We start from the raw sequence: 19,312 nt of genomic DNA, 5'->3' as shown, positions 1-19,312 counted from the left end.
GCTGCGCTGGGAGGTGGCCGGTACTGCGCGGATCGTAACAATAGAGAAGCCTTGGGACTGTGGTGTCCCCCAGTCTTGGTGCAAAGGTTCTGAGCTCTTTGCGGGAGTCTTTGTAGTCACCAAGAAACGCTATAAAAAGCGCCAGAGCTAACGGGCACCCTAGCTTCACACCTCGATTGATTTGGATTTCTTCAGATAGTGCTCCCTTTTGATTTAGCTTCACTCTCATGGATGTTTTCCGGTGAAGAGCTTTAATGGGTTCCAGGATTCCGTTTGGGCATTTCCACTCTTCTAGTTTTGACCATAGCAGAGTGTGATCTATCATGTCAAAAGCCTGAGTTAGGTCGACGAAGGCTACCAAGACCTTAGATCGCTGGGCGCGGGTTTTGGCCTTTATGATGGTTAATAGCATGATGTTTACAGATGTTCTGATGTTCTTTGTAAAACCCGCTTGGAATAGATCCCAACTAGGTGAGTGTTTAGACCATCTTTGGAAACCCTTTAATAGCAGTGAGCCGTAGATTTTTCCGATTGTGTCCAGCAATGCTATTGGGCGATAGTTGCTGGGGACAGATCTATCTCCTTTTTTTAATATTGACACCACCGTCGCTGTTGTCCAGGATCAGGGTATTGTTTTGGAGATTGTTATAGCTTTGAAGAGGAGGCTAATGAAGGCTGCCCATTCCTTTGGATTTTTTTTCAAGTCGATATTTGTTATTCCGTCTTGGCCGGGTGCTCGGCTTGACTTAAGTTTACAAATTGCTCCGTCTATTTCTTCAGAGTTTGAGAGGTCTTCCCAGGGTGAGAGGCAGGTAGAGTTTTCCTCTGAAAGTGATCTTTGGGGAGGTTGAAAAAGGGCAGAAAAGTGGCTTATCCATCTTTCTTCACTCACCGTATTGGGTAGCATATGATCTTGTTTCCTGTCCACTGTTTTTATGAGTGACCAAAATTCCCTGGAGTTTTTTCCCATGACCTTTTTGAGCATCTCCTCCGAGTCATGTTGGTAGAGTTTCAGACGGTGAAATTTTAACCAAGACCTGTATTTTTTTGCCTCTTCTTTGAATCTTTTTTAGTGGATTCTGATCTCGATTTTGTCGCCAAGCGCTTTAGTTTCCTTAAAGTGCGACCTTTGTCCATGAGTAGTTTATCATACTGGTGTGCAACTTGCTGTCTGTCTTTTTTCTGATGTTTTGAGGGTTTTGCCTGGTACTGGATCAGAAGGGGTTTATAGTCAGTTTCAGCCCTACTTTTGTCAAGGCTTATCTCGAGTTTTTTTTTGTAGTTGGATGTCAGGTCAACTATCCTTTCTGCTGTGAGTCTTAAACGATTTCCTTTATTCGAGACTTCTACCTTTTCCCTCATTGTGGGCTTTATATGATGCTGCGTAGTCCATGTTATTTGTAATATATTGTGGTACGTTGATCCTTGAACGAAGTTATGAGGTTCAACATTTCCTCTGAAGCGAATATGTAATCAATAGTTACTTTTTGCTTTATTCTTTCCCAAGTTGGAATTTGGGGTGTTATTTGTGAGAGCTGTGCGGCATTGTGGAAATTTCTTGAATCCATTCATTTTAGCCATTGCTGACCCCTTGAATCGCCTCAGAGGTTGATATTTGTTGTTAACGGGGGGATTTGTGTTCGGACATTTTGCATTTAGATCGCCACAGATGACTATCTGCATGGTTTCAGAGTTGGCTTGAATCTCGTCGATTTCTGCTTCAATTGTTCTGAGGAACATTTCGTCCGAGATTGTAGAGGGGTTCCAGTAAGCTGTTATTACAGCAATTGGAGATTCCAAGAGTTTGTTCGCCATTTGATCTTGACAAACCCATCTCACCAATACTGCGAGATGGCTTTGCGAGGCGGATAGTTGCTTTTCTATTAACAGACCGCTCCCTGACCTAACTGCGATCAGAAGACCAGCTGAAGGTCGACCTTTGGTGCCTCTTGAGGCTGGGGAGGCTGTTATCTCATATCCATCCATTGCAGGCGTGGCTGTGAGCCAGGTCTCTTGTAATGCTAAGATGTCAAATTCCCCCAAGTTTGTTCTTCCTATTCTCGTCAGATGTTTAAACCTGCGTGTATTCCACAAGGCCATTTTTAATGTTGTTGTGGTCGAGAGCATGGCTGATGTTGTTTCCCCGCAGGATTCCCTTTCTGCTCTCGTTGATCGTTGCTATTTGATGGATGTGACGGATATTGATTTGGGCAGCCATGGCCATAATTGTTTTATTGGTTCGAAGGAAAGACCGGATTGTTTTGTTTTTTCTTTTTTTTCAGGTGCTCCTTTCGTTGTTTGCTCCTTTTTGCATGTTTTTTCTTTGACCATATTTGGTTTTTCCTTTACTTGTCCACCTCGTTTTGGGATTTGGTCCTTTTTTAGTTCGTCTGAGCGTCCAGGCATGAGGAGCCGTTGATCTAGATTTTGTGGGCTATTCTCCACAAGGTGGTTTGCTTCGGTTCTTATCCTGTGTTGCGTTTGTTGTCGCCCAGCCACAATGCCGGTTGCGTGTTGGTCTGTACTTTGGGCGTTCCTCTGAAGTTCGGTAACGAGGTAGCCTTTTTTCTGTAAGTCCTCTTTTGACTCTTTGGACTGTTTTATTTGTATAGTTTCTTTTATGTGTATATAGGCTTTTGCTTTTTGGGCTCTGTGCTAAGGTTCTACGAGGGTGATGTCTTCTGGTCTTAGTTGTTTGAGGGCCCAGATATGTCTGAAGATCTTCATTACAGTCCCTCGATTTAGAGTTACTACTTCAAAGTTTTGCTCTGTTTGTTCCATCTTGAATGTTTTTGTTCAGTGCAGTTTCTTCTTTTGTACTTGCGAGATCCACGTATTTCTGGGTCTATTTGAGAAGTCGTGGCGTCTTGAAGGGAATCCACCAAAGGTTCTACAACCAGACGCTTTTTCTTTGCTTCTATTCGGCCTTGTTTTTTCTGGAGGGTTATTTACTCTATTCTTTCTCTATCCTAAGTTATTTGTTCCCTCGATTTTACCGGGACTCCAGATTTATCTTCCTGGGATAAGGGAGGACTGGATGTAGCTCAACCTTATTTCTTTTCATTACCTCAGTGTAGGGACTGAAAGTGCCGACTGGCATCAGAATAATTTTAAGCAGTTTCAATGGCTAAGGCCAGGGTAGGTTTATTCAACTGCAACACTGCTTGTTGTAAAAAGGGGGGTAGTGAATAAGTGAACTGTTCTATGTTAATTAATGCAATGATATCAGGTAAGGATTTCCCTTTTAACCAGAGGGGGCTGGTGTTCTTTATCCTCTCCCCTAACTCTACAGGGGTCTCCCCACGATGTAACGTGATGGCTCGTAGCTTTTGGTGATAGAAGTTACTAGTTTGTCCCACCCTCTGTAAGAGTCTCTTTAATTTCTGCTAATGTAGCTGTTCTGCAGAGGTTGAGTAATTGGTAAGAATTTTGGGGTTCGCTTTTAAGCAAAGGGCCTAAGTAACATAGTTCTCAATCTTTGCCCCAATGGAATTGTGCAACCAGTCGTTCAAAATTTTGAAATACAATTCCTAGATCTTCTCTCTCCTTGTAGGGTTGAAGGACGCTCTGGGGAATATTGAGTCTCTCCTGTGCTGCTATTAATCTCTCCAACCCCTCTTGTAGGCGTTCTTCAGCCTTGATCTGATGGTCAGTCAACCGAGCTAAGGCCTCTTCAATTGAAGCCATTTTGAAATGAGGGGTGAGAGTTTTATCTGATCCCTTTTCTGATTCATTCAATAAGTCAATATGACCTACGGTGAAAGGATTGGACAGGTCTTGGGCTAACTGGGTAGCGGAAGATGAAAGATTGATGGATGTCTTTCTCCTTCCCAAAAGGGAGGTTCCCAATCCACTGGGCTTGATGTAGGTTTGGGCTTGTCTGGCCTTTAGGACAATATGATCGCAGTGGCGCAGATGGTATGTGTAAATTGGCCTAGTGTCAAGGAGGAGTTGTGAGTGGAAGAACCGATCTTGTGTTTTTTTTAAAAACTTTATTTAACTTGCACAGAACATTGCATTGTAAAACCATACTTTCCATAGAGTACATAGCACAGAGAATTAATACAATACCATTATTGAGATCAGTTCACTACATATCCAATTTTACAATACCCTTTCTTCTCCATCTTCCTTCACACTTCTATTCATCGGATATTATCGAAAGCCACCCCATATATCCCTCGGACGGCTTGCCGGTGACATCAAGCTGGTGTACAATTCCTCCTTATCATTTGCCCAAATCATATCTACTAGCCAGTCATCAATTGTGGGGCCCATTTTGCTCTTCCAGCCCATCAATATATCCCTTTTAGTCAACAGAAGACCAATATTTATCATTTTACGTTTCATCAGATTCAATTTATACACGTATCTCAATATACATGTTGTATGGTCCCATGTTATGGGTTGATCACAATCTCTTCCAGAGCTCAACATACCTTGTCCCAATATTCCGACAATGCCCCGCATGCCCACAACATATGCAATATATCGGCATCTCCCTTCATGCATCTTGGGCATAGTCGCCCCGAATTGGGATACATCCTCTTCAGGCGGGATACAACCCTTTTGTTGTATGATCCAGACAAGGCAAAAATAAAACTCTGGGAACACAACTGGGTCCGTACGTGAGAACAATGCATGACCTATAAACAATTTGCTAAAAATCCATTTGCATTGAAAAAATCCAGTGTGACAGCTGCATATTTAGTAAAATCTCCTAGTTTGCAGCATCATGCAGACTTCTTGCGTTTTAGACTTAATTTGTGGCCCACTAAAGAAGTCTTATGCAGACGATGGATATTACCTAGGTCAGAAAATCTATGTAGATCCTGCCTGTTGGAAACTGAAACTTTGAAGCACTTGTTATCATCTTGTCACAAACTGACCTCTCGTAGAAATGTGTACATCAGATGTTACCTTGAAGATTTCAGAAATCCAAAACCGCAATTTCTATGGACATACCTGCTTCATACAACTAGAAAATCCATTAACTATGCCACTGTTAAGTATTTGCATAGTCTAAATCTGAATATTGTGTTTAACATCTGTTAAAACTTCTGCTACACATGAAAGTAATGAGTTATAGCCAGATAATGTCCTTTTTGATTGAGATGTGTGACTGGCAAAGTTTCATCTGGTCGATAGTAGTCACCACTTGATCCCAGTTTTTATGTTATGTTTCATTATTCCATACCAAGATTGGATGTAATCATTTTAGATTGTATGCAGTATGTGATTTATTTGTAATTGAAATTGATACATTTTTGTTACTCATGTACAATTTTATGTTGAAAGGTTGGATTTATCCAGCCGTAATAACTAATAAAAAAAAAGGTAAGGGTGTAGAAGAAGGAGACACACACACAGTGATTGCTATAGACCTTTATTAGTCAGGAAAATAAAGAGAAAACCTAACGTTCCCTATCTCTAAGAGGGGTTTCCTTGTCTCAACCAAACACTACGGGTTTTGTCAGAATGTCCATGTAAATCAATAATCCACCGTCCTATGTCAAAATACCTACTTCTGTCCCTTGCACTTAAAACTAAACTAGAGATAAAGTAGACCTTCTGACTCCCTTCTTCTGGACTGGGGATTAGAGTCCACTTCCAATTATTGGCCTCTTAGTAGGGGTAGGACTCCCTTCCTCTGGTCAAAGTTGTTCTCCAACATGAAAGACAAAGTTCAAACACGTTTGTTTGGTAGACATACTGCCTATCTTTGAACACTTTGTATCAAAAGGTCTTTAGACGTTTCAGTACAAGGAAAATAATGTCTTTCTCCTGGTATCTTGATTTAACAGTTCGGCACAACCCTTCCCCTGGTTTTGGTTAGTAGTAGAATGACTCAATTCTCCTGGTATCTTGGCTTTCAGAGTTCAATATAACCAGGGGGAAATACTCCCTTTTCTTGGTCTCTTTCCACTTGGTTGGACAGTTCAACACCAACAGGGGGGATGACTCCCTTCCCCTGGCCTCTCTTTCACTTTGGTTTCACAGTTCAATACCAGCAGGGAGAATTACTCCCTTCCCTTTGCCTCTCGTTCACTTTGGTTTCATAGTTCAACACCACCAGGTGCATGACTGCCTTCCCCTGGCATTTCTTTCACTTTGGTTTCACAGTTCAACACCACCAGGTGGAATTACTCCCTCCCCCTGGTGTCTCTTTTGCTTTGGTTTCACAGTTCAACACCACTGTAACGCTCACCTGATTCCCGCAGAGGCGCCGGTCTTGACTGGGTGAATGCCGTATCTTCAAAGGTGATGTGTAACACACGGTTGGCTCTTTGGGCTGGACCTCTGTGCACTGTATGTCTGACTCGAAGAGTAAGATGTCTGCAGATAGAAAATATGGGATTAATGAACTGGGGTTATTGGGTGCCTCTCTCCACTTCCCTTTCTCTTCTCTTGTAGAACCCCAAAGGTTAACACCCTCACCTTAGGTAAGTGAACGCCGAGCTCTCCATCTGCCTCGGGGCAGGGTGCCGTAACCAGTTTCTTCACTGGATAAGGGTGCAGGCCTCTTGACCTCAGAGGACTGCTGTCCGTCGATAACTGCACGAACGGTAAGTTCTGGGCACTTCAAATGTCTTAAAAGTCTTTTGTAATGATATCTCTTGTTTTGCAGGGTTCCGGCGATGGCGGATGGCGGGCTGATGAGAGTTGAGGATCGAACCCGCGTGAGGAATAGAAGCGCCTGGAAGCACGTAAGTAAGCGCTTGTAGCCTGCTTCACGATGCGCAGTAACTGTCCCTTTTATCTTGCAGGTACAAGTTCAGAGCTTTAAAGAAGCTGAAGGGTGCTGGAATACCCACTGGATTCGGCGTGGGAAGGAGTAATGGCACGTGAGTTATAAAGTTGCCCAATGTCTTTAAACGCACCTTCTTTTGTCTTTCAGATGCGGGATGCAGCGCCGAAGGCCTCCGGACCGTGCGAAGAGCTGGTAAGCTTTTGTCTTTCAGATGCCGGAATGCAGTGCGAAGACCTCCGGAGCATGCGAAGAGTAGGTAAGCCTTTGTCTTTCAGATGCCGGAATGCAGCGCGAGGCGTTGGTGACAGCCGATGGACCAGGTAAGAGATGCGCTGCCACTGAAGACCGTAGTGCTAACCTGTTCTTTCTTTGTCTTTACAGGTGCTGCTGAAGACTGGATTCCAGGATGGTAAGCCTTTGTTCCCTTAGGCCCAGGATCAGAAGCAGAAGACACGATGAGCGTTCTGCTGCAGAGAATGCAGAATAACGCAAAGCAAGATTCATCCATCGGGTGTGGTTTAAATAGCCTCCTGTAGTGCTTAGGTGTCTCCTTCCACAGCCACGCCTAGGTAAGAAAAGAGTTCCTGCTTTCCAGAAGAGTTCCAGTGTTCTGAACCTAGGGAGTGGCTCCTGCCCCACCCAACAGGAAAAGTAGTCCCAAACAGAAGAGGATCAGGGGTTCAACTGGCAGGTAAGTAAGCAGCCTGGTCTGCTGCAGGTAAGTCCACCCAAGCATTATGATGCCGGCGCTTCCAGCGCTGGGACTGGGCATCTTTATGAGCCTGGTGCCACTGGCGCCAGGACAGGGTCCAAAAGGTCCCAATTGGGACTGGCTGGCACTCGGAACCGGGGTTATGGGTCTGCTTCCAAGGGAGTCGGGCAAGTCCTGATCTTTTGGAAGCAGAGATCATGACAGCACCCCCCTCAAGGCCCCTCCCAAACCGGGCTTCTCCGGGGGTTTGGGCTTGTTAGGAAATGTTCGATGAAATCTTTTGATTAGACGAGGCGCGTGGACATATTCTGCAGGTTCCCAGGATCTTTCTTGGGGACCGTAGCCTTTCCAGTCAATCAGGTAAAATAGTTTAGATTTGGAGATCTTGGAATCCAGGATGCTTTTGACTTCAAACTCGAGTTCTCCATCAACTAGAATAGGTTTTGGAGATGTAGTTAGTCGGGTTTGAGGTTGCACTGGTTTTAATAGAGAGACGTGGAAGACCGGATGTATCTTCATGTGAGGGGGCAAGTCCAACTTGACCGCTACTGGATTTACTATGGTAGTGATGGAATAGGGACCAAGGTATCTTGGGTTGAATGTGCGTGGTCCTTTCAGAGGTAGATATTTGGTGGATAACCAGACTTGATCTCCTACTTGATATTGGGGGGCTTCCTTCCGATGTTGGTCTGCTCCTTTCTTGTATTGTTCTTTGGCCCTTTGAAGGTGAGAAACGGCTTCCTTAAAGGCTTGGGTGATTGTAGAATGCAGGTGGTCTACTGCTGGTGTTCCAAGATCTTGGAGTGGATCCAACTCCGAGGTTCGGGGGTGACTACCGTATAAAAGAAAAAACAGGGTCTTCCCAGTTCCCGAGTGGACAGAGTTATTGTAGGCATATTCGGCTATCCAAAGGATATCTTTCCAAGTTTTTTCAGTTTGTTGTAGCATGCAGCGCAAATACTGTTCCAGAGTTTGATTGGTCCTCTCGGTTTGTCCGTCGGTTTGAGGGTGGTGGCTGGTCGAAAGTCTCACATCAATTTGAGCCGACCGACAGCAACTTTGCCAAAAATGAGAAATAAATTGACTACCTCGATCCGAAATTAGAACTGAAGGAAAACCGTGCAGTCGGACGATGTTTTCGAGAAATTCTCGGGCCAGAGTTGCTGCTGTTGGTAAGCCTTTGAGTGGAATGAAATGCGCCATCTTGGAGAATAGGTCCACGATTACTAGGATCGTATTGTATCCGGAGCATGGAGGTAGATCGGTGATGAAGTCCATAGAAAGCGTATGCCAAGGGCGTGGCGGGATGTCAATAGGGCGTAAGAGGCCGGCTGGTTTTTCCTTTTGACTCTTGTTTTGGGCGCATACTCCACAGGACATTATAAAGTCTCTGATATCTTTTTTCCAGGACGGCCACCAGAAGTAGCGCTTGATCTTTTCCGAGGTCTTGGTCATACCGGGATGTCCTTCCATTAAAGAATCGTGATAACAAGAGATTACCTTTTTCTGTAAATCTGTGCTGGGCAGGTATAACCGTTCTTGGAAATATAATAGGTTGTCCTTCACCGTAAAGTCCTTTCCCTGCAGATGCCAATTCTGTATGTCTGCTGGAGTTACCAGTAGCCTGGCTTTATCCTTAACTTCCTCTATGGATTGTGTGGCGATTACACCTAGAATTCTTTGTTCGGGAATGATAGGTACAGGTTTAGGATTGATCAAATGTTCTTCCACTCCCATCCGAGAAAGGGCATCAGCTTTACCGTTTTTTGTACCAGGTCGATAGGTAATTATGAAGTCAAACTCGGCAAAGAATAGTGCCCAACGGAGTTGCCTAGAGGATTGAGCTTTTGCGGTTTTCAAATATTGCAGGTTTCGGTGATCTGTAATCACAGTAACGGTGTGTCGGGCCCCCAGAAGATAATGCCGCCAAGCCTTAAAGGCGGACTTGATAGCTAGAAGTTCCTTATCAGTAATAGTGTAATTGATTTCAGGAGGCGAGAATTTGCGGGACCAAAATGGCACGGGATGCAACTGATTGGTTACTGGGTCCTTTTGTGATAGAACTGCCCCCATGGCAAGGCTCGAAGCATCAGTTTCAACGATGTAGGGGAGTTCTGGGCGAGGATGTTTTAAGATCGGTGCAGAGATAAATCTAGTCTTCAAATTCTGGAAAGCTTGTTCCGCCTCGGTAGACCATTCAAAACGTTTGTTTTTCTTTAACAAAGCGGTGATGGGCTCGACTATTCGAGAGAATTCGGGGATAAACCTGCGGTAAAAGTTAGCGAAGCCTAACATGCTTTGAACACCTTTTACGGAGGATGGCGATGGCCATTTGAGAATTGCATCGACCTTCTTTGAATCCATACGCACTCCGCTAGGTGATAATATGAATCCCAAGAATTCAACTTCAGTCACGTTGAAAACACATTTTTCCAATTTAGCGAAAAGTTTGTGTTGACGCAATCTCTCGAGGACCATTTTCACGTGTTTCCGATGTTCAGTTTCCGATGAAGAATAAACGAGGATGTCGTCAATGTAAACAACAACACACACATCTATGAGCTCTCTGAGGACATCGTTCATAAAATATTGAAAGGCGGCCGGGGCATTGCAAAGTCCGAAGGGCATGACCTGATATTCAAATAGCCCATACTTGGTGCGGAAGGCCGTCTTCCATTCATCGCCCTCTTTTACTCGTACCAAGTGGTAGGCTCCTCTAAGATCCAGCTTTGTATATATGCATGCTTTTCTGACTTGGTCCAGGAGTTCAGGGATCAAAGGTAACGGATATCTATTCTTAACGGTGATCTGGTTCAGGGCGCGATAATCTATACAAGTTCTAAGGTCCCCTTCTTTTTTTGGAACGAAGAACAAAGCTGAGGAAGCAGGGGACTTGGAAGGACGAATAAACCCATTCGCTAGGTATTGATCCAGGTATTGTCGGAGGTGAAGATTCTCAGGCTCGGTGAGGGCATACATTCTACTACAAGGAGGAGTAGATCCAGGTATCAGGTCTATCTGGCAGTCATAAGACCTATGAGGAGGTAGAGAGTTAGCCTGATCCTTCCGGAAAACATCTTGGAATTCTAGGTATTCAGGAGGTAACTGGGGAGCCTCCGAGGAAATTGCTGCCAGTGCAACACCAGGTCGAGGGTGACAAGTAGAGACACATTCTGGAAACTGAACCGTTCTTGCTCGCCAATCGATCTGAGGATTGTGCTTCTCTAACCAAGGAATTCCTAGAATAATCTGGAACTGAGGGGCCTTGATCACATCGAACACGATCTTCTCATGGTGTCCATCTTGACTTACTAGCGTCACTTCTTGGGTGGTATGCGTTACTGGTCCGGAGGCTATCTCCGTACCATCCACCGTAGTAATGACGTCCTTTACAGCCTTTGGACAAAGAGTCAGATTCATCCTCAAAACCATTTCATGATCCACATAATTGCCGATGGCACCGCTGTCGACGTAAGCTTCAATCGCATGTAATCGATCCAGATGTTCAGGGCTAATGAGGACCATAGGTATCACGAAATGCGAGGTCACGGAACTGGTTTTAACGCTCGGCAAGAGGACCTCTATTCTTGTCGGGCGAGGTCGTTTCCCTGCTCAGAGTTTGTGACCCTGGTAACTGCAGCTCCTACTGCCTTCTTGGCTGGTTTCACCGGACAGTCTCGAAGAAAGTGCCCAGAGTTTCCGGAGTAGAGGCATAATTGCAGCTGTTTTCTCCTTTCCCGCTCCTTTTGTGTTAGTGGTCCTTTCAGGCCCCCTATTTGCATGGGTTACCCGGAGTTTACTCCTTTGGTAGGAGTTGGTGGTTTGGAAAATACTCGAGCATCAAACTTGGAACGATCGGCCTTCCTGTTCTGCAGTCTGTGGTCAATTTGAACGACTAAGTCAATATAGTCCGAACAGTCTTGCGGGGGATTCACTACTTGGGCTAACACATCTTTGAGCTCTCCACGTAGACCTCTATAAAACAGCGTAATCCTTTTGTCCTCAGGCCATCGAGTTTCCACTATCAGTCTGTTGAAAGACGCAATATAAGCCAAAAGGTCTTGATTACCCTGTCGCAATGAAAGGAGCTCATTGTCCAAGGCCTGCCCCTGTGAATGTCTTGCAAACAGTTTTTCCATACTGAGCTGAAAAGCTTGAAAATCATTGAGAACCGGATCATCTTGATTAACTAGAGGGATCGACCAGTCTGCCGCATTGCCACTAAGGTACGAAAGCACAAAAGCTACCTTAGCTTGATCAGTTGGAAAGGCTGCTGGCCGGCATAAGAAGTGCAACCGGCACTGATTAATAAATACTGCAAACCTCTTTGGGTCACCAGAAAATCGTTCGGGCGGAGCCAGAGGTACATTCCCAGGTAGGTTGATCTGCACTGGGTTCGTAGAGGATGTTGAAGGAAGATTTGCCCCTGATGCGGGTAACGGAGTTTGTCCGGCTTGTGACTGTAGCAATTGTCTAGCGAGATCTTCTGTTCGCTCCTTGGAAATAATCAGTTCCCTTCTTAGAGCATTCGTTTCCTGACGGGCTGCATGCACTTCTGCTCTTAGTTCCCCAAGTAACTGGGCTAGCTGGTCGGTATCCGAGGTTTCCATAGCGCCTGGGTGGGAGTTTTGCGATAGTCTTTGCGTTCTGTAACGCTCACCTGATTCCCGCAGAGGCACCGGTCTTGACTGGGTGAATGCCGTATCTTCAAAGGTGATGTGTAACACACGGTTGGCTCTTTGGGCTGGACCTCTGTGCACTGTATGTCTGACTCGAAGAGTAAGATGTCTGCAGATAGAAAATATGGGATTAATGAACTGGGGTTATTGGGTGCCTCTCTCCTCTTCCCTTTCTCTTCTCCTGTAGAACCCCAAAGGTTAACACCCTCACCTTAGGTAAGTGAACGCCGAGCTCTCCATCTGCCTCGGGGCAGGGTGCCGTAACCAGTTTCTTCACTGGATAAGGGTGCAGGCCTCTTGACCTCAGAGGACTGCTGTCCGTCGTTAACTGCACGAACGGTAAGTTCTGGGCACTTCAAATGTCTTAAAAGTCTTTTGTAATGATATCTCTTGTTTTGCAGGGTTCCGGCGATGGCGGATGGCGGGCTGATGAGAGTTGAGGATCGAACCCGCGTGAGGAATAGAAGCGCCTGGAAGCACGTAAGTAAGCGCTTGTAGCCTGCTTCACGATGCGCACTAACTGTCCCTTTTATCTTGCAGGTACAAGTTCGGAGCTTTTGAGAAGCTGAAGGGTGCTGGAATACCCACTGGATTCGGCGTGGGAAGGAGTAATGGCACGTGAGTAATAAAGTTGCCCAATGTCTTTAAACGCACCTTCTTTTGTCTTTCAGATGCGGGATGCAGTGCCGAAGGCCTCCGGAGCGTGCGAAGAGCTGGTAAGCTTTTGTCTTTCAGATGCCGGAATGCAGTGCGAAGACCTCCGGAGCATGCAAAGAGTAGGTAAGCCTTTGTCTTTCAGATGCCGGAATGCAGCGCGAGGCGTTGGTGACAGCCGATGGACCAGGTAAGAGATGCGCTGCCACTGAAGACCGTAGTGCTAACCTGTTCTTTCTTTGTCTTTACAGGTGCTGCTGAAGACTGGATTCCAGGATGGTAAGCCTTTGTTCCCTTAGGCCCAGGATCAGAAGCAGAAGACACAATGAGCGTTCTGCTGCAGAGAATGCAGAATAACGCAAAGCAAGATTCATCCATCGGGTGTGGTTTAAATAGCCTCCTGTAGTGCTTAGGTGTCTCCTTCCACAGCCACGCCTAGGTAAGAAAAGAGTTCCTGCTTTCCAGAAGAGTTCCAGTGTTCTGAACCTAGGGAGTGGCTCCTGCCCCACCCAACAGGAAAAGTAGTCCCAAACAGAAGAGGATCAGGGGTTCAACTGGCAGGTAAGTAAGCAGCATGGTCTGCTGCAGGTAAGTCCACCCAACCATTATGAGCCCGGCGCTTCCAGCGCTGGGACTGGGCATCTTTATGAGCCTGGTGCCACTGGCGCCAGGACAGGGTCCAAAAGGTCATAATTGGGACTGGCTGGCACTCGGAACCGGGGTTATGGGTCTGCTTCCAAGGGAGTCGGGCAAGTCCTGATCTTTTGGAAGCAGAGATCATGACAACCACAAGGGGGAACAACTCCCTTCCCCTAGTCTTTCGTAAATGTCTGCACTGCACAACACTAGGGGGAATGACTCTCTTCCCATGGCCTCTATTTCACTTAGTTTTACAACTTCACCATACCAGGGAGAATAACTCCCTTTCCCTTGTCTTCCTTTAACTTGGTTTTGGGCCAACTTGGTTCACTCTCCTGCTAAACCAGGCCCAGAGGAAAACAATATGCAAGTCTCCCTGGTTTTGCGTGTGGGTCCCAGACACGTATTTCTCTGCTTCTCTTGATGGGTAGTCTTGCTTTACTCTCCTACCAAGTACTGACACGTGGAAGATTATGGATGCCTCTTCCTTGGTTCTCTTTATTTAGGTGGGGGTTTTCATGAGTCCCCCAATTATAAAATATCCACTTTTTGGACTCTCTGGGATATTGTCTGTGAGGAGGAAGGGGGTCTAATGTTGCCCCAGATTTGTATGTTTTCCATCTTGGTGCCCTTGTGCCGTTCCCAAGACCTTCTTCTGCCCCCATCAGCCACCCCGTTCACTCCCGTACCTTTTGGGTTCTTCTCCTCGGGCTCTGGCCAATCTCAGGGTCGGCTTCCTCCTTGCTCATGGCTCTCACGGCTCCCGCTGAGTTCTCCTTCGCTACGGCAGCTCTGCGGTTTTTGGCTCCCTGCAGTATGCCTCACTGTTCCAGTTCCATACGCTGGTAGGTCTTTGATGCAGCCTGAGCCCAGGTAATCTCAGATCAAGAAGGAGGTGATTATAATCCTATGCAGCTGTTGGCATTTTCACCTCTACCTGTATGGGCATCCATTCCATGTGTTGTCAAACCACAAGCCCCTGATTCTGAAATATAATGGCTCACCTCCACAACCTCTTCCTTATATTGAGAAATGGAAACTTCATCCGCGAGAATATGATTTCACCATTGTGGACCGTACAGGGGCTGGCAATCCCGCTGACCTCTTGTTGTGTCATTCGACAGAAGTGACTCTGAGGGAATCCCTGATTGCAGCTCAGCTGGAGAAACATGTGAATTTAATTTTGTGGCAGCTGAATACATTCCGAATGCCTTTTTAATCGATGAGGTGTGGGACACCTCTCTTAGGCACAAGTGTTTTCGAGTTATCAAGGGGGCACTAAGTACTGGACACTGGAAAAACATTTTGCACAAACGACACAGGACTGAATCCGCTCGCTGCCGGCTAGTCAGCCTGTTTCAGAGATGAGAGGAGCTGTCAATACCCCCATGCAGGCTACTGCCGAGGGGCTCCAGTATAGTGATTCCTGCCAGGTGCTGTTAGTGCACATGGGCCACCAAGGTGGCGGGAAGACGTTTTACCTTATGTAGAAGGTATGGTTCCCGGAGCCGGAAACCGTAATAGAAGCCGTCATTTCTAGATGCATCCCATGCCAGTTGGCGGTAATAGCCAGGCTTCTGGCCTCCATCCAGTCTGTGCCTCAAGGGGAGTGTCTCTGGGAGCATGTAAACATAGATTGTGGGTCCATGCCTGATCGAAGACACAGCCTAGTAGTGGTAGAGTAGTTCTCGCGCTACCCTGAGGTGGAGTTTGTGGAATCAACAGCAGCTTCTGCAGTAATTCCTAAGTTGTGAAAGATCTTTGCAATGCATGGCCTGCCAGACGTCCTGAAGTTGGAAAACTAACCATCATTCCAGGGTTCGGACATCAAGGCGTTCTTAGAGAGGTTGGGAGTGAAAAATAGAAGAATCACTCCTTCCTGACTCCAGGCAAATGGGGATGTGGCAGAGGCATTATTAGGGGGGGCTTAAGGGGCTATAGCCCTGGGTCTTTTGGTTGTAGCCCTGGATAAAAGCTCAGGGGCTACAACCAAAATGCTAGCTAGCCCCGAGTCTTGACAGTCCTGACATTAGTGTAGCTCCAGATCTTTTCCAGACTTAGCAACACCCCTGGGACACGGAGAGAAGTATGAGAGCTTTAAATAAGACTTTGCGCATTGCCCGAGAGGAACAGACTGACACTTAACAAGCCATATAGCAATTCCTGAGGGAATATCACTCCTCACCTCATGCATTGACAGGTGTGGCTGCTGTGGCACCTCTGATGGGAAGAGCTCCGAACACAGTGATACCAACAGTCCTGAGTGAAAATCAGCTGAATTGGATAATGATGCTTACTTGACAAGGAGAGGCAGGATGAATGAGGAACAGAGCATGCAGAAAGGCGCTTCATCAACAACCCTTGGTGTATGTGACATGGTGGCTGGTCAAGAACTGGAGGCCCCAGAGCATGTTTGCTCTACCTTTCAATCCTTTGCCTATGAGAGTGGTTGCCCGAGAAGGAAGCACTGCCACGGCTCAAAGAGGGACGTTGTCCGTAACTCAGAATGTCTCCCACTTCAAACGGCTACCGAGTACACCCGAGGGTGCAACATTGGATTAGTACCTTCAGGTTGTGCAAAGAGAGGAGTATATAGAGAATCCTGAATGAGAGAATGAGGATGAAGGACATGGTGCAGAAGAATGCAATGTACAACCCAGCAAAGAGACGAGCACGCCTCAACGCCCCAAGAGAGCCACAAGAATTCCAGAAAGACTTAGAGAGCAGGAGTGGAGGATAGCTAATTTTGTGAGAAGTGAAGGGATTTGAGAGCGCTCAAGTCGATAAGTGGGGTACTGCTGTGCTTGTAGGTACCGCGCCCACACACATATGCACACGCAGGCAATCATGTGGTGATGCAGAAAGGCGTCAATGTGCAACTAAGGGCTGGAGGACCGAGCACAGGGTGCAGTCACAACTGAGTAACCAGAATCATGCGTGGGCTCGCTTTTATAGTAGTGGAGACTCTGTGTGAAAGTTATGAAACCTGTTGCACGCTTCTGAGCACTGCCTGCCCTAATATTATTTTTTGTAACTTTCTTTATTGGTTTTACAATAATGATATGATATGACATTAAAAGACTGTGCACCAGTCAACGTGACCCCTTACCCCCCCCTCCCTCCCTCGGTTCGGTCCCCACTTGATATTTAGCACAGTTTCTGATCAGTTCAATTGTCGTCGTTGTTCGCCACTCGTGGCTGCTGTTGAGGTTTCCGGTTGTTCGTGTCGGTTCTGCCTGCCCTAATATAATACAGGTGGTAGGCTCCCATGAGAGGAACCCACAGCCTGGAAATTTGATAGCATAACGCACACCTCCCAACCTTATATCATGCACTATATTATAGCATTGACTCCCACAGTCACTCCCACCCAGGAGTTGTGTGATGCCCTATTGCAGTACTTCATTACGAAGATTACCACCATTCGCCAGAACATATCTATGGGGGCCAACACCTCTTCCCCTAGTGAGAATCAACCCATTCACCCAGTGGTTCCCGCGAGCGCGGTGCACTGTTCTATCTTTCCCAGGTTTTCCCAAGAAACAGTTCTGGGTGCCATCCACAAAATCAAATCCTGTTCCCCCTCTGATGCTGTTCCCTTGATGGTGATGAAACAGATCTCCCCTGATATCCTTGCGGAGATCACAGCAGCTATTAATAACTCATGTCAGTCAGGGTCAGTTACACAAGAACTGAAGGCTTCCAGGGTGATCCCTTTATTGAAGAAACCCTCCTTGGATCCGGCTATATTGTCTAATTTCCACCCTATTTCACTCCTTCCTTTTCTCACTAAGCTCCTAGAGTCACTGCTGTCACCTTTGCTCTCTACTTTTCTTGAATCTTCTCATCTTCTTGATTCTGCTCAATCAGGTTTTCGGCCGGGTAGAGGCATGGAGGGCATCTTGGTTGCCGTCCAGGATGACATGGCCAGGCTGGTTGACGCAGGTGGAGTGAGTGCCCTTGTTAGATCTATCAGTGGCATTCGACACTGTCAACCATTCCATCCTGCTGTCCCGCCTTGCCCAGATTAGAATATCTGGACAGGTACTTGCCTGGTTCACTTCATTCCTGACGGATCATTCCCAGACCCTCTCCATACCCACTTTTCTTTCAGTTTCCTGTAACCTCAGTTGTGGAGTACCGTAAGGCTCCTCGCTGTCTCCGATTCTTTTTAACATCTATATTTGGGCCCTTGTGTGTCTCATCTGCTCCTTCAGCGTCAGATGCTACTCGTATGCCGACGACATTCAGATCCTGTTCCGATTAGATCTTGATCAGCCTGAGATGTCGTCGTGCCTGTGGGGGTGAATGGCGGCCGTGGGGGAATGGACGAACCACAATTGGCTCAAATTGAACAGAGACAAAACTGAGGTGCTGTTGGCGGGCTGCCCACCTGTTCCTACACTTTGGGTGTCTTCTTTCTGGCCTTCCTCTTTGGGTCTTCTTCCTATCCCTGTGGATAAGGTAAAAGATCTGGGTGTATCGCTGTCCGCATCCCTATCCATGGACAAACAAGTTACAGCCGTATGTCAATCCAGCCATTTCCAACTTAAAACACTAAAGAAAGTGCTGCCTATGATTCCTGCCCCCCTACGTCTACTGCTGGTGGCGGCCATGGTGATATCGCGGCTGAATTACTGTAACTCTCTCTTCTTGGCGCAATCAAAAGGACTGATCCAACGATTGCAACGACTGCAAAATTTGGCAGCTCGAGTGGCAACAGGCACACCTTATGGAGCCCATATATCACAGATGTTTCGATCTTTGCACTGGCTCCCGGTCACACAATGAGTCAACTTCAAGACTCTGTGTGTTGTCCACCGCGCCCTTCGCGGTCAGGGCGCCAAGTATCTCCAGGCCAAGTTTACTCATTACCTCCCCAGCCGGAGTCTGCGCTCTGCCTCGGCCGACCTGCTGATGGTTCCCACCTATAGGCGAGCTCGGATTGGAGGACGAGCCTTCTCCATAGTAGCGAAGCTGTGGAATGAACTTCCATTGGCCATTAAAAAAATCTCCAACTGCTTGGCTTTTGCTCCCTGACTAGGGACACCTTCCTCTAGTGCCAAGATAGGGTGATAACGCGCTTTAAAAATGTGCATAACATAACATAACATAACATGCCAACCCTCCCGATTTAGACGGGAGACTGGTGATTTTTCAATTAAAAGTAGTGCTATTTTGACTTTCTACCGTCTAAAATAATTATAAACCCAATTCAATCCTATGGGAAAAAAAATAATTTTCTCGATTTCTGTGGTGAAATCTTCCTCTCAGGGGCTACAGAATGTTGGCATGTCTGCTATATGGCCCCAAGGAGGGTGAAATCAAATGATTTTGTTTTGGGCGTGTGAGGGCCCATTGAATTACATGGGCAGACAGGAGGCTTGGCGGGTGATTGCACTATTTCCAATGCAGATGACACCCGGCCAAAGTGTGTCAGTTGACAGCTATGCATAACATGGAATGGTAAAAGCATACATGCCAACTCTCCTGATTTAGATGGGAGACTCCCGTTTTGTCAATTAAAAACATTCATTGCTATTTTTCTTTTCCTCCCACCTACAATAATTGCAAGCCTATTGTAACATTAATTTCTCCCACTTTCTTTGTCAAAATCTCCCTCCGAGGAGCTTCAGAATGTTGCCATGTATGTCATGGTTGTTATGTACACCTCACCGTGCTAATGCGGTGATGTGCAATAAATGCTGCAGCGTGCCTCTGAGAACAGAGGGGCTGTCGTGGGCGAGTCAACAAGCAGTGTGGATGCCTATTTATGACGAGCAGCGCGTGCCTCCCTCATGTCATCTCCATGCCCCATCCACCATGGCTGGAGTGCCGGCAACCCAGCAGGCAGCCACTTAACACTGGTGACGAGCG

This window comes from Ambystoma mexicanum, chromosome 4p (genome assembly GCF_040938575.1).
Source record: "Ambystoma mexicanum isolate Mex_15411 chromosome 4p, UKY_AmexF1_1, whole genome shotgun sequence".
NCBI lineage: Eukaryota > Metazoa > Chordata > Amphibia > Caudata > Ambystomatidae > Ambystoma > Ambystoma mexicanum.
This window is presented reverse-complemented; position numbering follows the sequence as displayed.